Consider the following 21,788-nt stretch of genomic DNA (forward strand, 5'->3'; position numbering starts at 1 on the left):
ACTACAAAGCTACTGTAATCAAAACAGCCTGGTACTGGCTCAAGAACGGGCATATAGACTAGTGGAACAGAACAGAGAATCCAGAAATGGACCCAAGACAATATGCTCAATTAACATTTGACAAAGGTGGCAAGAGCATACAGTGGAGTAAGGACAGCCTCTTTAATAAATGGTGCTGGGGAAATTGGACAGCTACATGCACAAAAATGAAACTAGACCATCAACTTACACCACACACAAGAATAAACTCAAAATGGATAAAAGACTTAAATGTGACTCATGAATCCATAAAAATCCTAGAAGAGACTGTAGGCAACAAAATTTCAGACATCATACGCATCGGAATTTTTACTGATACATCACCTATGGCCACAGAAAGAAAGGAGAAAATAAATTCCTGGGACTACATCACACTCAAAAGCTTCTGCATAGCACAAGAAACCACGGCCAAAATGGAACAGCAACCCACCTTATGGGAGAGCATAATTGCCAATGATACAGTAGATAATGGGTTAATTTCCTATGTATATAGAGTGATCATGCAGCTCCACAAAAGGAAATCAAAAAACCCAATTTAAAAATGGGCAGAGGAACTAAATAGACACCTCTCCAAACAGGACATACAAATGGCTAAGAGACATATGAAGAAATGCTCATCATCACTAATCATCAGAGAGTAGCAAATTAAAACAATTCTTAAGTATCACCTCACACCTGTTAGAATGATCGCCATCAACAAATCATCAAACAACAAGTGTTGGCGAGGGTCTGGAGAAAAGGGGACTCTAGTACACTGCTGATGGGAGTGCAGACTGGTGCAGCCACTATGGAAAACAATATAGTGTTACCTCAAAAATTTAAAAATTGAACTTCCATTTGACCCAGTGACCCCACTTCTAGGAATATATCCTAGAAAGCCTGAAACACCAATCAGAAAGAATATATGTACCCCCATGTTCATAGCAGCACTATTTACAATAGCTAAGATCTGGAAATAGCCCAAATGACCATCAGTAGACAAATGGATAAAAAAGTTGTGGTACTTATACGCAATGGAGTACTATGCAGCTGTAAGAAAGAAAGATGTCTTATTCTTTGAGAAGACATGGAGGACCTAGAGAGTATTATCCTAAGTGAAACAAGCCAAGCAGAGAAAGACAAGTATCACATGATTTCACTTATTTGTGGAATATAATGAACATTACAGTCTGAGAAATGGGATAGTCCCAGAGACATGGAAGTGGGGTACAGACTATCAATGCCCAGAAGAGGGGATGGTGGGGGAGAGATAAACCTCAGAACTTTTATGCATGTATGCATGAACAATGGACATGGACAACAAAGCTGGGGACAATGTGGGGAGGATGGGGGAGGAGAGTATCAGTGGGGGGAAAAGGAGATACATCTGTAACAAAAATAATTAATGAAATAAAAAATAAAAAGAAGTGATAGGGTAGCTGAATTGATAAGAAAACATCACCCTTATGTACACTTTCTATAAAAGACGTACTTCAGAACAAAAGATTCACAGAGGTTGAAAATAAAAAGAAATATAATAGTCCGTGCAAATGAAAACAAACTGCAGTTGCAACTTATATCTGGCAAAATAGACTTCAAAATAAAGGCCATAACAAGAGACAAAGTATGTCACTACATAATACTAAATTGATCAATCTAACAAGAGCATATCACACATCCAATATAGGAACATATATATATGACTCTTGGTGGACTCTATAGGAAAGATCAACAACAATAAAGTTATCGCAAGGGAAATTAACACCTCACTATCATCACTAGATAGACCTTCCAGATAAAGTATCAACAGGGAATCAGTAACCTAACATGACACACTAGATCAAATGGATTTAGTTGATATTTACAGAATATTTCATCACAGATCTATAGAATATATATTCTTCTCAAGTGCACCATTGAATATGTTCAAAGATAGACCACATATTAGGATGAAAAATAAGTCTTTATAAATTAAGAAGATTGAAATCATATAAAGCATTTTCTTGGATCACATGGCATAATAGAAGAAATACACTAAAATAAAAATCTTAGAAACATACAAACAATTGGAGGCTAAATAACATGTTATTAAGCAATGAATTAGTTAACAATGAGATGAAGAAAAAAATCAAAAACTTTCTTGAAAAAGAGGAAAATTGAACATGAAATAATCCAGTGTCTATGGGACAAAGCAAAGGCATTCCTGAGAGGAAAGTTTATGGCATTACAGGTATACCTTAAAGAACAAGAAAACCTGAAACAAAATATCTAGTATCAAACCAGAAAGAAGTAAGAATAAAAAATTTTTAAAAAGCAAGAAAAGCCTTAATAAGCATAGGCAAGAAATAATAAAGATTAGAGCAAAAATAAATGACATAAATGCTAGGAGCAAAATACAAAAGAACGATGAAACCAAGAGCTCATTCTTTCAAAAGATAAATAAGATTCATAAACCTTTAGCCAGAGTCCTCAAGAAATGAGAGAGGACACAAATAAATAAAATCAGAAATGAAACAGAAAAAATATCAACTGGCATCACAGAAATAAAGAGTATTATAAGAAAATATTATAAACAAGTACATGCAAAAACTTTGATGACCTGGGCAAAATGAACACATTTTTAGAAACATATAATCTTCCAAAATTGAATCAGGAAGAATGAGAGACACTAAATAGACAAAAAACAAAACAAAATAAAACTAATTAAATTAAAGAAATAATGATAAAATTCATAGCAAACAAAAATCCTGGACCAGATTGTTTCACAGACAAATTTTACCAAATATTAACAGAAGAACTAACACCTATTCTCCTTAAAGTATTTCCATAAATACAAGTAGAAAGAAGGTGTCCAAGCTCTTTTTACAAGGCCAACATTAGCTTAATTTCAAAACAGAAAAAAAACATTAAAGTGAAAGAAAATTATAGGACAATAATCCTAATGAACATACACGCTAAGTTTCTCAACAAAATATTAGCAGATAGACTCCAGCAATATATTAAAAATATCATATACATGTCCAAGTGGGATTTATTCTAGGGATGCAATCAATAAATGTAATACATCACATAAACAAATAAAAGATAAGAGTCACATGATTATATCAATAAATGCAGAACACGCATTTGATAAAATTTAGCATGAGTGTATGATAAAAACTCTTAGCAGAGTGGGAATAAAGGGATCATACATCAAAATAACCAAGGTCATATATGACAAACCTACAACTAACACCATATTCAATGGGGAAAAAAACTTAAATTATTTCTTCTAAGATTAGGAACAGAACAGGATTTCTGTTTCCACCACTCTTATTTAACATATTACTGGAAGTCCTTGCCACAGTAATCAGACAAGGAGAACAAATGGCATTCAAATTGGAAAGGAGGAAGTGAAATTATTATTATTTGCAAATGACATAATATTGTACATAGATAACCATAAATACATACACACACACAAATTAACATACTATATTTAATAAATTAATTCATCAAATCAGCCAAATATAAAATTAACATCCAAGAAATGATAGCATTTTTATAGACCAATAAGGAACAATCCCATTTACTATTGCAGCAAAAATAATAAGGTCTCTAGGAATAAACTTGACCAAGGAGTTAAATGACCTGTACTTAAAAAACTGTAGGACATTGAAGAAAGAAATAGAGAAAGAAACAAACAAGTAGAAGCATATATTATATTTATGGTTTAAAACAATTAACATAATTAAAAGGTCCAGACTATTCAATGCAATCTATCATTTAAATGCAATTTCTATTAAAATATCATTGGCATATTTCACAGATCTAGAATTAATATTCCAAATATTTATATAAAATCAAAAGCCCCGAATAGTCTCAGCAATCTTTAGAAAGAAGAACAAAGTTGGAGGGATCACAATACTGGATATCAAAATATACTACAAAGCCATTGTTATCAAAACAGTATGGTAGTGACATATGAATAGTAATATAGATTAATGGGACCAAATAGAGAGCTTAGAAACCAACCTATACCATTATGATCAATTAATATTTGACAAAGTAGGCAAAAGCATACAATGGAGTAAAAAGTCTTTTTAATAACTGGTGTCGAAAAAATTGGACAGGTACGTGTAAAAAAATAAAACTAAATCATCAGCTTACACACTACACAAGAATAAACTCAAAATGGATAAAATACTTAAATGTAAGTCACTAAATTATAAAAATTTTAGAAAAAAACAGGTGGAATTATCTCAGATATCTCTTGTAGCAATATTTTGGCTGACATATCTCTAGTGCAAAGGAAACAAAAACAAACAGACAAATGGGGCTACATGAAAATAAGAAGTTTCTGCTCAGCAAAAGAAACCATCAACAAAATAAAAAAAGAAACCCACAGTATAGTAGAACATATTTACCAATTATTCATCTGATAAGGGGCTAGTTTCCAAAATATATAAAGAACTTTTACAACTCAACACCAGAAAGACAAACAATCCAATTTAAAAATGGGCAAATGACCTGAATGAACACTTTTCCAAACAAGCATACAAATGGCCAATAGATGTACGAAGAAATGCTCAATGTCATTAATCATCAGAGATGCAAATTAAAATACAATAAGGTATCACCTCATACCTGCCTGAGTGGCTACCATCACTAAATCAGTAAAAAAGTGCTGGTGAGGATGTGGAGAACGGAGAAGTCTAGTGTACTGTTGAGGAGAATGAAGACTGGTGAAGCCACTGTGGAAAACAGTATGGAGTTTCCTAAAACAAAATGGAAAATGTAACTGCCCAGCAATGCCACTTCTGCAAGTATGTCCCAAGAATAATAAAACAGCAATCAGAAAAGATATGTACACCCCTATGTTCATAACATCATTATTTATGATAGTTAAGATATGAAAATAGCCCAAGTGCCCATCAATAGATAAGTGAATAAAATAGCTGTGGTACATTTACAAAATGGAATACTATGTGGCTAGAAAAGAAGAGAAACTCTTACCTTTTACAGTAGCATGGATGGATCTGGTAATTATTAGTCTAAGCAAAATAAGCCAGACAAAGACAAATAACCATATGAGCTCACTTATATGTAGAATCTAATGAATAAAATAAACTGACAAACAAAATAGAAGCAGAGGCACAGGGACATGGAAAAGACTAACACATGTCAGAGGGGAAGAGGTGGAAGGTGGCCAGATAAAATAAGTTGAAATGACTAGTCAAAGAACAAATATTCATAGCCCATGGACACAGACAACAGTGTGGTAAAGACCAGGGGAGTGGGGGTGGGGGCTTGGTGGAGGTTGGCAAAAAAGGGGAAAATGTGTCAACAATAAAAAAATATATATTGCTAGGTATTTTTTGAAGCAATTGTAAATGGGAATGTTTTCTTAACTTTCCTTTCTGACAGTACATTATTGTGTAAAAATTCAATTGATTTCTGGATAATTATTTTGAATCATGCTAATTTCCTGAAATCATTTACCAGTTCTGGTGATTTTTAATGGAATTTTGGGGTTCTCTATATACAGTATTATGTCACCTGCAAATAAGAAATTTGAATCATTTTTATTTCTTCTTGTCTGATTGTTGTGACTAGGACTTCCACTGCTATGTTGAATAAGAGTGGTAAAAGTAGACTTCTTCCCAATTTTAAGAAAAATAATTTATTTTTTGCCTATTGACTATGACATTGGATGCTTTTAGTTATATATGAATTTATTATAATGAGATATGTTCACTCTATTTCCAATTTGCTGAGGGTTTTTTTTATTATTATAAATAGGTGCTGAATTTTATCAAATGGTTTCTTGCATTTATTGATATGATTATGCAATTTTATCCTTCATATTCTGTGTGTGATTTATGGATATTGTATCAACCTTGCATCCCTGAAATAAATCCAACTTAATCATTATGTATGACTTTTTTAATGTATTGCTGGATCTAGTTTGCTAATATATATGGTTATTTGTTAAGATATGAAAATAGCCCAAGTGCCCATCAATAGATAAGTGAATAAAATAGCTGTGGTACATTTACAAAATGGAATACTATGTGGCTAGAAAAGAAAAGAAACTCTTACCTTTTACAGTAGCATGGATGGATCTGGTAATTATTAGTCTAAGCAAAATAAGCCAGACAAAGACAAATAACCATTCTTTGTTTCATTGATCCTTTGAATTGTTTCTTTAGACTCTATATAGTTTATTTCTGCTGTGATCTTTACTGTTTTCTTCCTTCTAGTTGCTCTGGGAGTTTTTTTCTGTTTGCTCTCTAGTTCTTTAAGTTGTGAGGTTAGATATTCCATTAGAGATTTTTATTGTTTTTTGAGGTAGGCCTGAAGTGCTATGAACTTCCCTCTCAGAACTGCTTTCTCTGCATCCCATAGATTTTGTGTTGTGTCTTCATTTTCATTGGTTTCCAGGAAGTTTTTTTTTTTTTTTTTTCTTCCTTGATCTCCTCGGTAACCCATTCATTGTTTAATAACATGCTATTTAGCTTCCATGTGTTCAAATGTCTTTGTATGTTCTTCTTGCAATTGATTTCTAGTTTCATGCCATTGTGATCTGAGAAGATGCTTGATATGATTTCAGTCTTCTTGAACTTGTAGAAACTTAATTTGTGCCCTAACATGTGGTCTATCTTTGAGAATGTCCCATATGCACTTGAGAAGAATGTGAATTCTGTAGTTTTGAGGTGTAATTCTCTGTAGACATCTATTAAATCCATTTGGTCTAGTGCTTCATTTAGAGTATTTGTTTCCTTGCTGATATTTTTGACTAGAGGATCTATACAGTGATGTCAACGGGGTGTTGAAGTCCCCTGCTATGATTGTATTGCTATTGATTTCTCCTTTGAAGTTCTCCAGAAGATTTTTAATATATTTTGGTGCTCCTATATTGGGTGCATATATGTTTATCAAGGTTATATCTTCCTGTTGGATAGATCCTTTCAATATTACATAGTGGCCTTTTTTGTCTCTAGTTATGGCCTTCATTTTGAAATATATTTTATCAGATATGAGCATTTCTACCCTACCTTTTTTTTCCTTTCTGTTTGCTTGGAAGATTTTTTTTCCATCCCTTCACTTTCAACCTATGCGAGTCTTTTGTTGTAAGGTGTGTCTCTTTCAAACAACATATAGATGAGTCATGCTTTTTTATCCAATCAGCTACTCTGTGTCTTTTAATGGAAGCATTCAGTCCATGTACATTTAAGGAGATTATTGATATGTACTTATTTATTGCCATTTTGTTTAGTGTGGTTCTATTTTTTTTCCTATTTTTCCTGCTAATTAAAGCAGTCTTTTTAACATTTTTTGCAGTGCTGGTTTGGTGCTAATGTATTCCCTTAGCCATTTTTTCTCTGGGAAGCTCTTTATTTGACCTTCTATTTTGAATGATTGCTTAGCTGTGTAGAGTCGTCGTGGATTCAGATTCTTGTTTTTCATGATTTTGATTACTTCATGCCATTCCCTTCTGGCCTGTAGTGTTCCTTGTGAGAAGTCACCTGAGAGCCTTATGGGGTTTCCCTTGTAGGTAACCTGTTGCTTTATCTTGCTGCTTTTAGGATTCTCTCTTTGTCTTGAATTTTTGGCACTTTGATTACTATGTGTCTTGGTGTGGGCTTGTTTGGGTTCTTCTAACTTGGGGCTCTTTGTCTTCTTGAACTTGAATACCTTCTTCCCTCACCAAATTAGGCACGTTTTTGTCCCTATTTCTTTAAATATATTCTCTAACCCTTGCTCATTTTCTTCTTCTTCGGGGACTCCTATGATGTGAATGTTATTACATTTCTAGTTGTCCCACAGTTTTCTTAAGCTGTCTTCCTGTTTTTTAATTGTTTATTTTGTTTTGTTTTGTTTTTTCTGTTGGTTTTCTGCTTGGTTGATTTTTTCTACCCTATCTTCTAATTTCCTGATCCGGTCCTCAGCTTCCTCTACTCTGCTATTTAGACTTTCCATTGTGTTTTTTATTTCTGATATGCCATTCTTTATTTCTTCTTGGTAGTTTCAATTTCCAACTGGTTGATTTTCAACATTTCTATGTCTTTACTCATGGTGCTCTTGTCCTTACACATGCTGTTGAGCTTCCTCAACATCATAGCTCTGAATTCTAGTTCTGTTACCTTGCTTAACTGCACCTTATTTATCTCATCTTCAGTAGAGGTCTCTTGTTCTTTCATTTGGCTTTTGTTTCTGTTTTTCACTATTTTGGCTATCATAGTGGGCTTTGGAGTCTGCCAAATTTTCCTTGTGGGTGTTGGTGTTCTTCTGTTTGTGGCTCCCTCTCCTGGGTTTGGATGAGTCAGGGAGGACCCACTTTAAACACCACTGTCAACTCTTAACTTTCCTTTTTAGAGTTGCTAGCCCAGGGAATGGTAGTTATCTTCTAGCTTTTTTGCCTGGAGGCTATTAATAGTGGTCACCTGAAGAACATTGTTTCCTGAGTTGACTGAAAATCTCCCTCAGGTGCTCAGTGTATGAGGATTTCCAGAGGGTGGGGCAGATGCTGGTTGTTAATGGCCACTGGGTGGGGTTGAATCTCTGAGGGAGGAGCCGCTGCCTCTCACCAGGGCCATGGGAAGAAGTAAGATGACCACAGTCTTGCGTGGCTGCACTCAGCAAAAGCTCCTAACACCCTCCAAATCCCGAGTGTCCCCACACAGTTCCAGTCCAGTCTGCCCTCCCTCTGCCAGAGCCCAAGGTGAGTGGCTGCTGCCAATTTAGCCTCTGTCTGGGCTCCGCACCGTGGAGCCACCTGGGTCTTTAACCCGAGGGTTCTGCTCCCAGCTAAGGGTGGCCGAGGCTGCGGCTGCTCCCAGCAGAGTCTGTAGCTCCCAGCCAAGGTCACAGGAACCATCTGAGGCAGCCACAGGTTCCAGCTCAGGCAGCTGCTGGTCCCAGTCGAGGCCACAGGACCCAACCAAGGGCGCAGCTTCCAGCCGAGGCCACTAGTCCCACCCAAGGTCATAGCACCCAGCTGAGGTTGCAGGTCCAAGCCGAGGCGGCCGCAGGCCCCAGCCGAGGCAGCAGCTGTTCCCAGCTGAGGCCACAGGACCCAGCTGAGGGCACAGCTTCCAGCTGAGGCCGCTGTTCCCAGCCTAGGGCATAGCACCCAGCCGAGGTCACAGGACCCAGCCGAGGCAGCTGCTGGTCCTAGCTGAGGACATAAGACACAGCCAAGGGCACAGCTTCCAGCTGAGGTGGCTGGTCTCAGCCCAGGCTGCAGCAGGTCCCAGCTGGGGCCGCAGGTCTGAGCCGAGTCCGCTGGTCCCAGCTGAAGCTGAAGTAGGTCCCAGCCCAGGCCGCTGAGGACCATGGGCTCCCGGGCCCCTCTCGCGTCTTCACAAGCCTACTGGGATTGAGTCAGTGTCTCTGGTTATGTGGTCCTCCAAGCTACCTTTCGTTTGCCCCTTCCTGATGATTTGTCTTTATTTTCGTTGTAATTCCAATTTGGTACTGGGAGATGGTCTGTGTAGCTTCCATTCACTCCACCGCCAGTTTTTCTCTCCTAATTTGTACTTCTTAATCCCTTCATCTTTTTCACCTACCCTTTCAGCCCCCATCCATCTGGCAAGCAACAAAAAGTTCTGTATCTATGAGTCTGTTTCTGTTCTGCTTGCTCATTTTGTTTGTGGATTCAATTGTTGATAGATATGTATTAATTGCCATTTTATTGTTTATATTTTTGTTCTTCTTCGCCTTCAAGAAGACCCTTCAACATTTCATACAACACTTGTTTGTTGGGGATGAATTCCTTTAGATTTTTCTTGTCTGGCAAAATCTTGATATGGTCATCAATTCTAAATAATAGCTGTTCAGGATAGAGTAATCTTGGTTGTAAGTCATTGCTTTTCATCACCGTGGATATTTCTTTTCACTCCTTTCTGGCCTGCAGAATTTCTTTTGAGAAATCAGCTGACGGTCTTATGGCAGCTCCTTTGTAGACAATGGACTGCTTTTCTCTTGCGGCTTTTAAGATTACCTCTTTGTATTTAAACTTTGGCATTTTGATGATGATGTGTTTTGGTGTGGAACTCTTTGGATTCAACTTGTTTGGGACTCTGTGCTTCCTGAACTTGTATGTCTGTTTCCCTAAACAAGTTAAGAAAGTTTTCTGTCATTATTGTTTCAAATAGTTTTCCAATTTTCTGCTCTCTCTCTTCTCCTTCAGGTGCCCCTATGATGCAAATGTCAGCACACTTGAAGTTGTCCCAGACGCTCCTTACACTATCCTCCTTTTTTTTCTTGGATTCTTTTTTCTTTTTTCTGTTATTGTTGGTTGTTTTCTGCTTCCTTATATTCCAAATCGATGGTTTGCTTCTTCGCTTTACCTACTCTACTATTGATTCCCTGTAAATTTTTCTTTATTTCAGTTAGTGCATCCTTAATGTTTGACTGGTCCTCTTTTATATTGTTAATGTTCTCACTAAGTTCCTCAAAGGTCTCCTTAAGTTCCTTGAAGGTCTCACTAAGTCCCTTGTATGTATCACCAAGTTCCCTGAGCAACATTACAACCTGTGTTCTGAACTCTGCATCTTTTAGATTGCTTATCTCCATTTTGTTTAGTTCTTTTCCTGGAGTTTTGTTCTTTTCTTTCTTTTGAGACATGTTTATTTGTCTCCTTATTTTGGCTATTTCCCTGTGATGGTTTCTATGTATTAGGCAGAGCTGCTATTCCTCCTAGGCTTCATATGGTGGCCTACTATTGTAGGTGTCCTGTAGGATCCAGTGGCACAGTCTCCCTGATCACCCCAGCTGGGCTCTTGCAATGCACCCCTAGTGTCAACTGTACACACTTCCCTTGTAATTGAGTCTTGACTGCTTTTGACACAACAATGGGTGGAGTTTACTCAGGCTAATCAGCTGCAAGGACTGGCTGTAACCACTAGCCACTACCTTGGAAGATCAGCTGTGTAGGGGCCCACCGCACAGAGCATGACTTACTTCAGCAGGGTTCTGGTACCCACTGAGTCCACTCATAGAATGTGTTATTTGTGGAAGTGGTTGAGTGGTGGTGTTTTGATGTGGTCTGAAGCTGTCCTCCAGGTGTGCTGGCTCTTTGGCAAGGTCAGCCACTGCCTGGTGTTCTACCCAGGGCCACCAGGCATAAGCTACAAAATGATCTGCAGATGGCTGCTTCTTGTGCTGGGCTTGGAGTTGTCCAGGAAAAGCCAAGTTGTGAACCAAGGCTGGTTGCTTCTAGTGCCAGGCCTGGGGCCATTTAACGAGAGGTATGGGCTCACTGAGACTGATGTCTCTTGAGCCCTGGCTCTGTACTGCTCTTGTGGGCCACTGGGTCACACAGGGCCCTATGGAGCCCCTGGTCCCACTGCTGGTGGCTGGGGAGTGCTGCTACCCAAAGGGGCTCAGCTCCTGCTCAGCCTTTGATGTAGTTTTTTTGGGAGGAGAATAGTTCTCTGCTGCTGGTCTGTGCTTCTGTTGCCTGGGGATGAATATCTGCTCCCCAGTCTCTGTTGCTGGGGATATATCTGAACTCTGATCAGGCTGCTATATGTGGGGGATGGTGCTAGGCTCCTGGCCATTTGTGGTTTCTGCAACCTTGACAGCTCTACTACTGTGCTGTGTTGACACAGGGTGTCCACTGGCCCAATGGTGCCAGGTGCACTGATAGGCTCAAATACCAGATGCTGCTTGTTTGAGAGATTTTAAGAAACTCTGAAGCAGGATCCAAGACAGGACAATCCTATGGTAAATCTTTTGGAAACAGCTTAGGTGGGCTAGAAAGTTGTGTGGGGCGGGGCTTCAGGGAATCATCGGGGTGGGGCCGAAATTGTGAACCAGGTTTCTGGAGTCCCAGATATGGCAGCTGTCTCCCTGTCCTGTGGGGGAAGGGCTTACCAAAGGTAAAACATCCTCCACCAGCACATCTGTCCAGGAGAAAGCTGCTTCTCCAGCCCTCATCTGGAAGCCAAATAGCTCAGTTTTTCCCTGTTCTCTGGTGCCCCTGAAGATGCCGCCCCTCGGAGCTCAGAGGGAGTGGGTCTGAGCAAGTCTGTGCATGAGCCCTTTAAGAGAAACTGCTGGGGCTTCCCCAGCTGCAGCCTCCCTCTGCCTCAGTTCCCATTGGTTTTACAGCTAGAAGTTATGGGGACTTTTCTCCCTGGCACTGGAACCCTGAGCTGGGCACCTGGTGTGGGACGGGGACCCCTCACTCCTCAGGGAGGATCTTCCCAGCTGAGGTGTCCTCCTGATTTTTATCTGACACACATGGGTGTGGGATGAGCTTGTCTGTGACTCCACCCCTCCTACCAGTCTCTATGTGGTGGCTTCTTTAATTTTGTAGTTGTAGGACTTCCATTCAGCTTGATATTAGGCCATTTTGAATGATGGTTGTGCTGTAGTTCTGTTGTAATTTTGATGTGGTTGTGGGAGGACGCGATACTGCATTTACCTACGCCGCCATCTTCAGAACTTGTCCAACATATCATTTTTTATTTGTAATGTTTTGATCTGGTTTGGGAATCAGGATAATACTTGTCTAGTTAAATGAGCATGAAGTTTTTCTCTCCTCTTGAATTATTTGGAATAGTTTAAGAAGAATATGTGTTAGTTCTTCTTTGAATGTTTGGTAAAATTCACCTGTGAAGCCATCTGGTCCAAGACTCTTGTGTTTTTGTTTTTTTAATTTTTTTATTGCTGTTCTAACTTCAATAGTTGTAATCTATTCATTCATATTCTCTTCGATTCAGTTTTGGAAGATTGTATGTTTCTAGAAATTTATCCATTCTTCCAGATTGACCAATATGTAGGTATATTACTGTTCATAACATTTTCTTACATTTCTTTGTTTTGTTTTTTGGTGCCAGTTGTTACTTCTTCCCTTTTATTTCTCATTTTATTTTGGTCCTCTCTCTTTTTTTCTCAATGAGTCTTATTAAAGGTTTGTCCATCTGGTTTAGCTTTTCGAAGAACTAGCTCTTGATCTCATTGATCTTTTGTACTGTGATTTTGAACTCTCTTTCTCTTTTTTTTTTTCCTCTAATTTTTATTTTCTTCCTTCTACTCAATTTGGGCTTTGTTTGTTGTTGTTTTTTAAGTTCCTTTAAGTATACTGTTAGATTGCTTGTTTGAGATTTTCCTTGTTTCTTGAGGTAGGCTTGTAATGTTTTGAATTTTCCTCTTAGGACTGCTTTTGCAGAGTCCCATGAATCTTGGGCTGTTGTGTTCTCATTTACATTTTCTTCAAGGTATTATTTTATTTCTTCCTTTATCTCATTGTTAACCTATTCATTGTTTAGAAGCATATCATTTAGCCTCCATGTCTTGGGTGTCTTTTTTTCTCTTGAGATTGATTTATGTTCATTATGTTTGTATCATTATGTTCAGAGGATACTTGATATAATTTAAATCTTTTAAAATTTATTTAGACTTGTTTTGTGTCCTAACATGTGATCTATTCTAAAAAATGTTTATGTGCACTTGAAAAGAATGTATATTCTGCTGCTTTGGGGTGAAAGTCTCTGAAGATATCAATTACATTTATCTTATCTAGTGTGTTATATAAGGTTATAATTTTCTTGTTGATTTTCTGTCTGAAAGATCTGTCCATTGATCTGTGGGTTGTTAACATCCTCTACTATGGCGGAATTACTGTCAATCTCTCCCTTTATCATTTCAGCAAGGGTTATATCCTCTTGCTGAATTGCTTCATTTATTATTATATAGTGTTTTGTTTGTTTGTTTGTTTTTGTCTCTTACTATAGCCTTGGTTTTAAAGTCTATTTTGTCAGATATAAGTACTGCTACTCCAGTTCTTTTCTTTATTTTTATTTGCATAAAATATATATTTTCCATCATTTGCTTTTAGTCTGTGTATATCTCCTGTTCTGATGTGGATCTCTTGTAGACAGCATATACATAGGTCTTGCTTTCTTATTCACTCAACTACCTTATATCTTTTGATTGGACCATTTCAGTCATTTATTTTTAAAGTGATTAATGATAAGTATATATTTGTTGCCATTTTATTCTTTTAACTATGTTACTCTATTTTTCTTCTTCTCCTCCCCCTTCTCCTCCCCCATTCTCTTCCTCCTCTTCCTTCACCTTCTTCTTTTCTTCTTCCTTCTTCTCCTTATTTCTTCTTTTCCTCCTCCTCCTCCTTCTTATTCTCTCTTTTTTTCTACTTCTTAAAATTGCCTCTTTAACATTTCTTGTAATACTGGTTTGGTGGTAACAAACTCCTTAATTCTTTATTGCCTTGGAAACTCTATTTCTCTTTCAATTTTAAATGATAGTCTTTCTGGGTAAATTAGTCTTGGTTATAGGTCCTTGCTTTACATTTCTTTGCATATTTTATGTGTATCCCTTCTGTCCCAAACTGTTTCTATAGAAAAAGCAGCTGTCATCCTGTGGGAGCTCCCCTGATGTTAACTGTCTTTCTCTTGCATCTTTCAGATGTTCTCTTTCTTTTTAAACTTTGCTATTTTAACTATGATGTGTCTTGGTGTGGACCTCTTTGGGTCCATCTTGTTTGGAATTCTCCACACTTTTTGGACTGTGGTCTTTTTCCCTCATCAGGTTAGAAAACTTTTTGGTCATTATTTTTTCAAATAGGTTGTGAATCCATTTTTCTCTCTCTTCTTATGATGCTCTGTTATACGAATGTTGTTATGCTTCATATTTTCACAAAGATCTTTTTACTTAGCCTCATTTTTTTCTTTTGTTGCTCTGACTAGATGTTTTTTTCTACCTTGTCATCCAAATCATTGTTTTAATTTTTTACTTCATCCAGCCTACTGCTATTAATTCCAGTGTGTTCTTGATGTCAGATATTGTATTCTTTTTTTTTTTTTTTTTCATGATTTCTATGTCATCTTTCACGCTCTTTTAGTTCTCATTTCCTTGAGCATCTTGGTAACCATTACTTTGAATGCTATATTGAATAAAGTGCATGCCTCTATTTAATTTAATTCTTATTCTGGAAAGTTTTTCTGGTCTTTCACTTGGGGCCTTTTTTCTGTCTCCTTATTTTATCTACACTTTGTGTTTGTTTCTATGTATCATATATATATTACTATGACTCCAGTCTTCATGAGGTGGCCTTATGCAGTTGGTATCTTATGGAACCCATTGGCATAGTCTCTTTGATTACCTGAGCTGGCTCCAGGAAAGTCTCTTGTGTGTGTTATATGGGACTTCCTGTTGTAATTAAGTCTTGATTGCTATTGGTCAATTTATGCATGAGATTTATCCTCAAGCTGGCTGGTGGTGAAGCTCAGCAACTGTAACCATGATCTGTGAGCTGCCATGCAGATGCTGACTACACAAAGCAAAATTTGCCTCAGTAGTATTTTGTGCATGCTGATATCTCTCTTTGAAAATGCTTCTTATGAAACTTATTGAATACTACTCTGATGTTGTCTAAAGCTGGCCACTGGGTATGTTGGTTCTGAAACTCTCAGGAAGGACTCTTATACAGGCAAATGTCAGACATTTTTTGTGCCTGGCCTTGGGAACCTGTTTGGAGCTACAAACAATCCACAGTTTGTGGCTCCTCTGCTGGGCTTGGGTGATTGTGGGAAAAACCAAGCTGAACACCAAAGCTGGCTTTTATCAGCACTAGACCCAGGGGTAGGTCAGTATATATCCCAAGGCACCCGGAGATCCAACCCTGCCTGCCTCCACCTACTGGCTGCCTATTATGCTTAGTCATTAGAAAAGCTTTTAGTGGTATTCAAGTTGCATAAGGTAAATTCTCAGTGAGTCACTAGGTAGGAGCAAGCAGTGTTTACCACACTGATACAGATTCAAACTAGGTGCCACTGCTGGGTCTGAGGCCACAGAGCCAAGGTCCCAGGGTATACTAAGTTTAGCTGCCACCCATTGAGTGCTCACACACTTTTGTGGCTGGCTGCCTATTAGGCTCAAGCACTAAAGAGACTTTGTAGAATTGGGAGAATGAGGCTAGTAGCTCTCCCATAATGGGGAGGTGCTGGTCAGGCATCAGGGAAGGTGGTAAGTGTGGTACCTGCCCCAGAGCCACATGACTTAGTCTATTATAAATTGTACCCTGACCTTAGCAGGGCCAAGCCACTAGGAGTCAAGTGGCTGGGGCCCATGGAGCCTGCTCTTATGAGACCCAACACAAGTCTCTTTGATTAACTGAGCTGGGTGCTCTAGGAATGTCCCTTGTGTGTATTATTTGGGTCCTTCTGTTATAATCGAGTCTCGATTGCTATTGCCCTTTTATGCATGGGATTGACCCTTAAGCTGGCTAGCTGGGAGGCTCAACCCTGACCATAATCTCTGAGCTGTCATACAGGTGCTGACTGTACAAAGTAGAATTTGCCTCAGTAGGTTTTGGTGCCTGCTGATGACTCTCTTTGCATATACTGCTTGTGAAGCTTATTGAATACTGCTTTGATGTCCTCTGAAGCTAGCCACTGGGTATGCTGGTTCTGGAGCCTCTTGAGAGGAATTCAATCAGGTTCACAGAACAGGGGAGAAAATGGTCCCTGCTCCAAAGTCACACAACTCAGTTACTGACACCTACTATGTCTGCCCAGACCACTAAACCCTGGCCAAGGTATCTGACTTCTCAGCCTGGCCTAAGCTCCACAGGGTGGAGTGAAAGTCCAGAAGGTGGGTCTATTGTTTACCACTAGGCTGATGCCACAGTGAGGGGAGTGGTCCACCCGGTAAAGATGGTGTCTGAAGTGTGGAAAAGTGACCCAGCAGAGGCATCCTGGCAGCTTTCCCTTCTGCTTCCCCTACCCAAAACCATAAACCCCAGGCTCTCTTCAGGCAACTCTGGTCACCTCCACCCTCCCTCTGCTGGAGCCCAGGGTGAGATTGTTCCTTTAAGAGGATGCTTGTGTCTTTAGCAAGGACACCTCTTCCCAGTTCTGGTGCTCTGGGTTGAAGAGTCCAGCTTGGAGCTGAGACCCTATGCTTCTCAGGAAGAACCCCCCCACAGCTGATATCCTTTTGGAACCTGAGCTGCCACCTGTGGAAGCGCAGACAGCCCTTTTTGTGTTTCTGCCCTTCCTATCAGTCTTCATGTGGCTTCTTCTGTAAATCTTCAGTTATGTCTCTTCTTTAGCTAGTCTTCAGTTAGTTATTCAGGATGATTGTTATTTAAATTAGTTGTTATCCCAGTTTGGTCCTGGGAGGAAGAGAATGTAGCTTCCACCTATTTTGCCATCATCTTGAAATCCTGGTCACATTGTTTTTTATTACATTTGCAGTCTCAATTTCTTTCAGGAGTTGCTCAGAGATTTGGAATTTTCTCCACAACTGGTAATGGATTGGTGAGAAATTCTGAAACTAAGGAAATTAGTCTCAGAGAGTTTAAATTACTTGCAGAAAGCCACCCACTTATCACACAAGAGTATAAGAATTTAACCTTGAGTCTTTTTAGTAAAATAAAAAATTATGGGGTACTTTCAAACACAGAGACAACTAAAAAGAAATTTGAGTAGCCTTCAGCCAGTTTTATCAAAATGGCATTTACCTCTTTGACCTCTATTATTATTATTTTTTTTTACTTCAGCTGCACAGAATCAGATTGATTGCTATCTTTGGTTTTTGACGGACTATGATCTTTGGCTTTTTTATGGGTTTCAATTAATTACTTATTAATTTGTTCATATGGTCACATGTTGATTTGAATAATATAAGGAGTAGTCCTGAATCCAGCACACAACTTAGAAATTAACATGTTAACAATAACTAGGCTTCTTGCTACCTTGTATTCCTGCCTAACTTTTAGGGGCAAATACTATCCTAATTTTGGTGTGTATCATTCTCTTATGTTTTTTAAATATAGTTTTATACATAATACATATAGGTGTATGTATGTATGTGTGTATATATATATATATATATATATATATATACCAAATTGATACAGAGTTTTCAACTGGTATATTGTTTCACATGTTTTTGGCTTTCATTAAAAAGATATGCTTGGCATGGATTTATTTTATTATACTATTGCTTCACTTCCTGGTTACTTATCTGAGTTCTTATCAAGTGTAAGAAGCATTACTTTCTGATTCATGCCCTGATTATTTATCACACAATAAAGAATCTGAAATTAGATTGATGTGGAGATGGTGGTGGGCAGGACTGAAGCAAGGGTGAGTGTGTGAGATTGTGAGAAAGAATGTGAGTGAATGTGAGTGTGGATGACCAACCTTGAGCAGTGCAGAGACACGAGGCAGAAGGTCCCTGTGCTGTGGACAGAAAGCTGCTGGTTACCATGGTAAGAGGCATGTCAGAAAGCTTTTCTTTGCATAGTCAGAAGAATCTACCAATTTGGAAGATCCCTGGGAGGAGGAAGCAGGGAGTGGCTAGGGCTGAGCAACCTGAGTCCACTAGAGCACCTTTCAAAAATGGTCCAGTAGCCCTGGCCAGTTTGGCTCAGCGGTTAGAGCGTCGGCCTGCGGTCCGGAGAGACCCGGGTTCGGTTCCCGCTAAGGGCACGTACTTCGGTTGCAGTTTGTCCCCGGCCCTGGTTGGTCGTGCGGGTGGCAGCCACTCGATGTGTCCCTTCACGTCGATGTTTCTCTCTCTCTCTCCCTCTCTCTCTATCTGTACAAAAAATGGAAAAATATCCTCTGGTGAGGATAAAAAAATAAACAAAAATGGTCCAGTGGACCCTACTGGGTCAACGTGGTCAGCACACAGTAATGGTGCTACCAAGGTTCTGCTATAGTAGCCAAAACCAGCCAGGAGCTGAGCACCATCCCTCAGAGCAGAAACCTGGTCAGAGCCCAGCAACTTCCCCTATAGCAGTAGTGACTAGACAGGAATGGATCCCCACCCCCAATAGTAGCAGAAGCTCACCCAGACACAGGGAGTCAGACACCCCTAGCAGCACTAGCACCAGATTGGGAGCCTGGCACCTTCCCCCACAGTAATAGTGACTGGGCGGGAGTGGAGCCCCACCACCAACAGGCAATAGCAGCTCAGATTGGTAGCTGAGACCCATCCCCAGTGGCATCCACAGAGGTTGATCAGGAGTGGTGCCCCAGCCCAAATAGCAGGGTTCAGGCAGCTGAGACCTGCCCCTGACAACTGCAGCAGCAAATTTGGAGTGGAGCCCCTCCAGCAGCAGCAGCAAAGGCCTTGGAGTAGAGAATGCTCAGCCCCCAATAGCAGTAAAAAATTGGGACCTGAGAGCACACCCTGGCAACAGCAGCAGCAGTAGCAGTGTGAACTGGGAACTGACATTCACCCCCAATAGTGACTGATAAGTTGAACCCCACCAGGCAGCAGGATACCCAGCAGCACACCAGTGGGACCTAAGCACACCAGCAGTATACCAGTGGGAACACACAAACCCCAGCAGTGTACCAACAGGATCCATGAACCTCAGCAGAACACCAGCTGGACCAACACACCCCAGGAGCATACCAGTGGGACCCACAAATCCCAAAAGCATACCAGTGAAACCCACACACCCCACCAGCATGCCAGTGGGACCCCACAAATCCCAGCAGTGCACCATCTGGACCCACGCACCCCAGGCAGCAGCAGCACATATCAGCATCTGAAACCCATCCCCAACAGCATCAGCAGAGGCTGATCAGGAGTGGTGCCCCAGGCAAGCAGCCGCAAGTCTTGGAGAGCCAAGACCTGCATGAAAGACCAATACCAGCCACCAGATGTCAATCCTCCAGGAACCATAGCAGGCAAAAAGTGCCACACACCAAAACAGTCTGGGAGGCACAGCAGCCTTAGTTGATACTCATCGACTAGCCTACACACTCCAACATCCCTCACTGGGTTTAGAACTACCAGACTACTAAAATGGTGAGACAAAGAAACAACATCCAAATTACAGAAAAAAAAAAGGAATCACCAGAAAAGGAACTACAGAAACTAGAAGGAAGCAACTTGTCAGATAAAAAATTCAAAGCAATGACTTTAAGGATGCTCAAACAATTTGGTGAGAACTACAAGCTACTTTATAAGAATTATAAAAAGCTCACTGGAAGCTACTTCAGCTTAGAAAAAAAGAAACTATGCATAAAAGTCAAGAGAAAATAAAAAATAACAGCTATGATGAAAAATACCTTAGAAGGGTTCAATAGTACATTAGAAGAAGCTGATGACCAAATCAGCAACTTAGAAGACGAAGTAGAAAACAACACCCAAATAGAGCAGAAAATGGGGGGAAAAATTTAAAAGGAGGAGGAGAGTTTAAGGGAGCTATAGGACAATACAAAATGTAACAACATTTGTATTATAGAGGTACCGGTAGGACAATAATCAGAGAAGGGAATAGAGAACCTGTTTGAAAAAGTAATGACAGAAAACTTCCCTAAACTGGTGAAGAAACAAGTCACACATGTCCAGGAAACACAGAAAGTCCCAAACAAGATGAATGCCAAAAGACCCACAGCTAGACACATTATAATAAAAATGGCAAATATTAAAGAAAGAATCTTAAAGGAAACAAGAGAGAGACAGAATGTTACCTACAAGGGAGCTTTCATTAGACTGTTAGCTGATTTCTCAATAGAAACACTGCAGGCCAGAAGGGAGTAGCATGAATTGTACAAAGTAATGCAAGGCAAGGGTCTGAATCCAAGACTGATCTATCCAGCAAGGCTGTCATTCAAAATTGAAGAAAAAATAAAAAGCTTCACAGATAAAAACAGAAAGGAATTTACCGCCACCAAACTAGCACTGCAAGAAATGCTGAAGAGACTGCTGTAAGAAGAAAAAGAAACAGAGAGAGAAAGAGGAACACAGGCATAAAATAAAAATGGCAAATAACAACAATCTATCAATAATAACCTTAAATGTAATTGACTTAAATGCTCTAATCAAGAATCATAGGGTAGCTGCTTGGATAAGAAAACACGACCCATACAAGAGACCCAAATCACAATAAAAGACTCACATGGAATGAAAGTAAAGACATGAAAAAAAATTTTTTCTAAGCAAATGAAAATTTTTAAAAAACCTGGTGTAGCAATACTCATATCTGACAAGACAGATTTCAAAACAAGGGACATAATAAGAGACAAAGAACATAATATTAAAAGGATCAATCCAACAAGAGGAAATAACCCTGATAAGCATATACCAAACACAGTGCACCAAAATATATTAGAAAACTTCTGAAAAATTTCAGGGACGAGGTCAACAGCAATATGATCATAGTGGGTGACATTAACACCCCACTGAAACCACTGGATAGATCTTCTAGACAAAAAATTCACAAGAACATAAGAGTCCTTACAAGAAAAACTACATCAGTTGGACGTAATTGATATTTACAGAATATTTCACCCCAAAGCTTCAGAATATACATTCTTCTTAAGTGCACATGAAACATTCACAATGGCATAAAACTAGAACTGAATTACAACAAAAACACACAAAAACATTCAAACACTTGGAAGGTAAATAGCATGTTACTAAATAACAAATGAATTACCAATGAGATCAAAGAAGAAATTTAAAACTTTCTGGAAATCAATGAAAACAAACACACAACAACACAAAATTTATGGAATGCAGCAAGAGTAGTCCTGAGAGGGAAGTTCATAGCACTACAGGCCTACCTCAAGAAATAAGAAAAATTTCTAATTAATTTTCTAACCCTACAAGTTAAAGAACTAGAAAGTAAACAAAAAGAAAAACCCAGATCAAGTAGAAGAAAAGAAATAGTAAAGGTCAGAGCAGAAATAAATGACATAGAGACAAATAAAAAATTCAAAAGATCAATGAAACAAAAAGATGGTTCTTTGAAAAGATAAACAAAATCGATAGATCTTTAACCAGAC

Source organism: Molossus molossus, unplaced genomic scaffold, assembly GCF_014108415.1.
Source record: "Molossus molossus isolate mMolMol1 unplaced genomic scaffold, mMolMol1.p scaffold_m16_p_7, whole genome shotgun sequence".
Lineage (NCBI taxonomy): Eukaryota > Metazoa > Chordata > Mammalia > Chiroptera > Molossidae > Molossus > Molossus molossus.